The sequence below is a fragment of the Cydia pomonella genome, chromosome 1 (genome assembly GCF_033807575.1).
Source record: "Cydia pomonella isolate Wapato2018A chromosome 1, ilCydPomo1, whole genome shotgun sequence".
NCBI lineage: Eukaryota > Metazoa > Arthropoda > Insecta > Lepidoptera > Tortricidae > Cydia > Cydia pomonella.
In genome coordinates this window covers 25,143,181-25,149,832 of record NC_084703.1, presented here as the reverse complement: position 1 = coordinate 25,149,832, position 6,652 = coordinate 25,143,181, and the positions used below count along the sequence as shown (strand labels likewise).

The 6,652-nt window shown below is 35.3% G+C and overlaps 1 long non-coding RNA gene across 1 annotated transcript; it reads right to left on the bottom strand.

Annotated features, from left to right (window-relative positions):
* Positions 1 to 375: 375 nt before the first annotated feature.
* On the bottom strand, positions 376 to 1,235 carry LOC133518699 (uncharacterized). The gene is made up of 2 exons (XR_009799515.1): positions 952 to 1,235; positions 376 to 695 (listed from the first exon to the last, which is right to left on the bottom strand). It is a non-coding gene; the product is annotated as an uncharacterized LOC133518699 (long non-coding RNA).
* Between the last annotated feature and the right edge of the window lie 5,417 nt (positions 1,236 to 6,652).

The following is a 6,652-nucleotide window of genomic DNA, read 5'->3' as shown; positions in this document are numbered from 1 at the left end:
CATGTATATATTTATACTATATATATAATACTACTAACGTACCTTTTTTGAGTATTTAACCTCGTAAGGCCCAAGCTATTTTTAGGACGTTTATCATATCTACCCAATGGCCTAATTTTAGGTACTTATACTAGCGGCCCAGACCTTCTACTTGCTGTAAAATCTGAAATTGGCATATTTTTAGCTGAAGTCTTATTAAGTACTGTAAATGTAAGTATTATGAATAAAATTAATTTAAAATTACTCGAAAAAACAATGTCCTATTTTTAGGTCACTGGGATTATATTTTGTGAATATTTGTTATTTTATCTAGTCACTACATTTGCAATAAACCAATGAAATAGCTGTGAATCATTAAATAAAAACGAACATACATATTTCATAATTATTTTTATTTATGTATAGGTAGGTAGTACATTACAGTTGTACAAAAAATCTAAACTTATGTATTCTAAACATCAACAAAAAGTACTTTCTTCTAAAATATTATCACATCAGCCTAAACTTTGTTTAACAATTGCACTTTAGTCTTTATTAAGGATGAGATCAAGTTTCTTTTTTTTATTACACTCTGGCCTCCTACATATATTTTGTTGTTCACCAGCTAATGGCATATGAAGTGCACCGTATGTCCTGAATTGATGACTGGGTAAAGATAAGATTTAAATAATTTTCTAATTCTGCATCCCTCAAGCCTGTAACAATGCAACACTCGGAATAAACGCCCGAAGTCCCAAATTTATGACAAAACAATTATATTGTACTGATGCAATAACATTCCATCGACCTAATTTTAGGACATCGAAATTTGCTCGCATCTCCTGCTCGAAATAAATCATAACGGAAAAAATTTTTTAGTGATCGTCATAATACAAAGCTTAAATAAGTATTTTTAATTAAATTTAGGTTAAATTAATTTAAGATTATGGTGAAAAAAACGGATTTACTTACAACGTTTTCGCGAGGACGCCATCTTCCCAACATCCGCGTGCCAAAAGACTGTCATTTGATTGACAAACGTCAAACTGACAGGTAATCATAATAGCTGCGTTCAGTTCCGCCATATTTAAGAAATAAAGGTTTCTTTACACGCAAAGATTTAGGATCGGTAAGTGTTAGAAGTGAATGACCTAATTTTAGGACTCTGGGCCGCTAATTGATAAATTAATATAGTTGCTTGGGCCGGAAGGACTACATTTCTCAGTCCTAAAAATAGGACGTTGGGCCTTACGAGGTTAAAGTATATATTATTGTTTAACAGCATACGGCGTAAAGTAAAGGTTTGTCATTGGTATACGAGTGTAATATTTCCACATTCCAAAAGAAATATGTGTCAGCAACAATAATTAATTATGCTTTAAACTCCAGACCCAGACCAACCAACATTTAAGCGAATGTAAATGAGGACAAAAGCTATTCGATTGTGTAACACACGAAGAGAAAGCCATTGTGATGTGGATACCCTTATAATCGAGGGTTTTAATAATTTTGCATCCCACGCGAGACGTTACCTGGCTATATGGGAATTTGTCCTTAGGACTGTAACGTGAAGGTGTGCGGCCTTTGTTCAGTTTAGCTTACAAATAATAAAATTTTATCTCATACGTACTTTATAAATGGAGACTTCGTCGATCATTTGGAATCCCTACGAGTCGACGTATGCTTTACTGCTTGAGAAGGTCCAGAAAGCGTTTTTAAGGTTCCTTTATAAAAAAATATTCGGATTCTATCCGTACCTGTACCCGACAAAGTATCTTCTCGGCTCCCTCGGGTACAATTCCTTGGAGGTCAGGCGGAATTACCAACTCCTTGTCATGGCATGCCGAGCCTTGCGTGGGGAGTCAGACTGTCCCGAAGTTGTTTCTGGTCTCGTGCGCCTGTTTGTTCCGGACGTCCCGAGAATGGCCCTCAGACCACGACAACGCGACCTGTTGGCCGTGCCGCCGGCGCGCACCGTATCGCACAGGAACTCGCCGCTGCCCCGCGCCCTCTCACTGCTCAATGCGCTCCTGGCATCGACGCCTGAATGCGATCTATTTGCTTGGCGATGGGCGGCAGTGTATAGTGAATGCTTGAGATTCTGTGAGGCGATGGATGCTAGGTGCTCTACTGTCCCAATTTAATTGTTTTATAATTGTTAATACTTATAATTATTAGTTAGTTTAAGTTTCGTGACGCATTGGTTCAACTGTAATGTCATGTAAACATTTTTATCAATAAAATAAAAAATAAAATAAAAAATAAAATAAAATAAATATATAATATACTTAAATACATAAACCAGATAATATGTTTAAAGTATTTATTGGATCTTTTCTAGATTTGGAAGACTATAATTGTATTTAGGATCAAAGTTAAATGAGAAATGGAGAAAAGCATATTCACTAATAATTTTCTGGCTCCAAATAAATAAGTCCAAACCGTAATAAGAGCTGTCTCCATAAGAGTCAGAAGCACGAAACGACACGTCAAAGCATTCGAATGCGAAGATGGCGCAGGATTTTTATATTCTACCTCTTCCCATCATTCGACTGAACTCAGCTGTATTTTTTATATATTTTTTACTGTGTCCATGTTTAAATTGAAATAATTTGTACCTACATAACGTAACTTGTTACTCATTAATACTAAGACAGAATTAACACCGATGCAAGTTGCTCAATCAGAAATTGCAATCTGAGTTTCAGTTCAGTTACTATTTCACAAATGCTGTACCCTAAATGGGGTGCACTTAGTTACTGTAATTTATTTAAGTACCTAGGTCCTAAACATGTCCTGTATTATGGGTTATATGTATCTAAATAAACTGTTATATTCTTCTTTCAAACAAACCAGAAATTTGCCAAATTGGCCGAACATGTATAAAACAGCTAAATAAATAAAGATCCCAACAAATAGAGAAAAGAACAATATCATCTAATGATCATCTATTGATATTGATGAACTATTGTCCATTCAGTGTAATTAATATAAAACAAAAAAAAAAACATTTAATAATAGTACATTACTACAGAGGCCGTGAAGTAAGAGGTTGTCGGCCAAGCCGCTGGATAGTCATATGGCCGGTAACCCCTTTTCACGCCGTATCGTGCTTCTCTCAAACCTAAATAAATAAATAAACTTCAAGAAATCAAAGTTTTATTTCTAGACAAACTAAAAGTTGACTAGACAGTATCAGGCTTTCCTCATAGACCAACTTCGTATGCACAACTGGTTGTGCCATAAGGAATATTTTTTCGAAATCCTTCCCATAGACACAACTGGTTTATCAAGGATTTTATTTAGTTCCCAATTACACAACTACCTGGCTTGACAACGCGGCCTCTCGTCGCAAAGTCAAAACCATTCGGGGACATTTTTTTTCGTGAATATTACTTATTATATACGAATTTATTACTCTCTCTTTTATCTCAGCTTTCTTTTTCAAGTTCACATTTTTTATTTTGTCAACAACACACGAATGTCCCTTAGAATTTATAACTTCCGAGTCCTAAAACGAATAATTAAAATTTATTAGTAAATTATAATTTCATTTAATAATCTATATGCACTAGAGACGCGGGAGTTTGTTTAAATCCATATCTCATACCATTTTTGGCCAGTGGACATTCAAATCAATTTATAAAAACTATATCTTTATTGATTTTTTTAAATTCCTACTAAAACAAATCGAGTACTGATAGTCGCGGAACAAGGCTACCTTCCCGCCTTTATTATCGACGTACAGAATTGCATCGTCTTCTGATGAAGACATGCTTGTAGTCTGGATTTACTTTGCACAAAAAAGAATATTAAGCTCGTAAGTACAATCACTTTCTTCGAACAAAAGAAATGTTATTCATGATCGTGACGTTTATGATTATTAATCATATTATATACAAAGATAAGTGGGAAAAGTGGCCGTTATCACTGTCAATATCTAAAGAGGATATTAATGTGAAAGCTATCTATTTCCTCTTTTGATTGTAGTTGTGTTGTAAGGAATGGTTAGAGAGGGTTGTGCTTAGAAGTTGGTCCATGAGGAAAGCCTTAGTTGTGCCTTAGTTGTGCCACTTGTGCGTAGTTGTGCCATTAGGAATACATATTTTTAATGGCACAACTAGTTGTGCATACGAAGTTGGTCCATGAGGAAAGCCTGGACAGTATAACTAACATGTAAATATATCTTTATTTTTTTCATCAAAAGATCGAGAAATAAAAAGTTTAAACAAACATAAATTATTTTTACCATTACTAACAAAAAAAACGTCGTAAATTAAGATATTTAATATAATAACACGAAACGTGTCATGTGTATAAGTGTGTGTGTGTGTGTGTGTGTGTGTGTGCGTGTGCGTGTGCGTGTGCGTGTACGCGTGTGCGCGTGTGCGTGCGTGCGTGCGTGCGTGCGTGTGAAATGTAGTTTTAACAGCTGTAACAGGAATTTTAATAATACGATTTTTAAGTAATGTTATTGGATGAGCTAAGGACTTTTCTATGTACGTACAACGCCAACTTTATTAAGTAGAGCTTCCGAACGCTGAGCACCTGGGCGTCATTGTATAGATCGCTCGTAGGATACCTAATTGGTTTCTTCAAAGCGACCTTCAGCACCGCTCTTTGAGCTCTTTCTAGTTTTACTGTGCCCCCAAAAAAACCGCAACACAACACTGAAAAATCAGCTTCTGATCCCACACAGAGAAGATTACGTGATCCCACCGGTGATGGTCATGGCACCTCAATAATAGAGCGATGCTTTCGAGCATCACCAGTGAAATCAGTAAATTTCTATGGGGCGTGGGAGCAATAGTACTAGGTCGGCAGCCTACGTGTTTACGCGATTCGCAGGTTAAAATGTTCCAAAAAATCTCAGTATTATTACTGCGGTTTTTTTGGGGCACAGTCAAACTAGAAAGAGCTCAAAGAGCGGTGCTGAAGGTCGGTCTAGGCTCATAATTACGAAACAAGCCCGTCTTTAATACTTATTATAAGTATTTAATTAACAATTTTCGGTATCGAAATATGCGAAAATGCTTTTAAGCTAAAAGGTTTTAGCAATACAATTCGTAAAACAAGAATCAAGTTGGTAGGAATACTACATAATACAAGGCAATAGCGTATCTTCGTTATGGAGATCCATTTTCGCTGAGTATTCTAATTTCCGTTTGAGCTTAACTGAATATATATTATTATTATTTAAAAATACGTGCATGTGATCTCCAATATATTGTGTGATATGAGACTGTGTCGTATGAGTAGGAATTTGTAATAAGACTAACAAAATAAATTAATAAAAAAATTAAGGTGTAAAATTTTACCCTTAGGTCGCATGGTCCGACTGGCTAGTCCGATCAATCGGAATACGGATATTTTTTTTATCCCCGCTGGCTCGATTGATCGAAATATAAGGACTTCTATAATTCTCGTAGTCCTACTATCGGAGTAACGGGATTTTAAAAGTTCGTCTAGTTCGATCGATCAAACCACGAGGTCATTTTTTCTTCCTGTTGGATCGATTGATTGGACATAACTGTAGACTTGATATCATTGCTAAGTCCGGCTAATGACACATAAAGGTTATCTCTTCTTAACTCACTACTAGACACTGGCATTTGATAAACTTTTCTATATTTTCTCTGATGCGATGTCAGTTCATAATGTCAACATGTGATCAAAGTCAAAGTCATTCATTTATTGAACCGAGATGGACGAATTAATAGATCACAACAAAATTGTATACTTACGCCGTAAAGGTGGTTGCGTATTATTGAATAAAGGGCATCAATACCATAAAAATAAAACCTATAAAAAAGGGCCGTCAAACAGACATCGGATATAATAATACAAATATATAAGAGTGTTCTGCAGTTAGCACAAATTACTGTAGCGTGTGCCTTACAGTAAAATTATACTATTATCAAAAAATGTGCCTTTTATTTCAATAGTAGTAGTAGTAAAACGCTTTATTGTACATAAAATAGCAAAACAATAAAGGAAAAATAATACATAATATGTACAAAGGCGAACTTATAATAAAATTTAAATAAAATTTGGGTTAAGAATATACCTACAGGATGGAATTAGATTTTGGGTCAGTCGGGATAGCTACCAGATCCCGTGCTTCTAGGTAAAAATGGCCTTAAGAGACTCTCGATTTCAAATTGATGAAAATTGCCGTTAACAGATTTCCGGAAAAACATACAGGGTGCGAGAAAAAGGTAATTTTGTTACAAAAATTGTTTTTGATGCCAATCGACTCCATTCCTAACCAGGATCACGTCGAAAGTAAGAAAACATTTTTGTTCCCAGAAAAGTGTTAAAAACCAGATGTTGGTGGAGTACAAAATTAACCAAAAAATACCGGTCGGACTAAAAGGAAAAATAAAAGTTGTGTGATCGGATTAAGAGGATTTTTCAAGGTCTCGTGGTTCGATCGATCGAACTAGACGAACTTTTAAAATCCCGTTACTCCGATAGTAGGACTACGAGTATTATAGAAGTCGTTATAAGTAAAAAAAAAATCGTATTCTGATTGATCGGACTAGCCAGTCGGACCATGCGACCTAAGGGAAATTTTAAGTTTAACGTTTTACGGAGTGGTCCATAAATAAGTCTACATTTGAATCGGCCGTTATATATGTTTATAAATGGAATAGAATAAAATTAATGAATA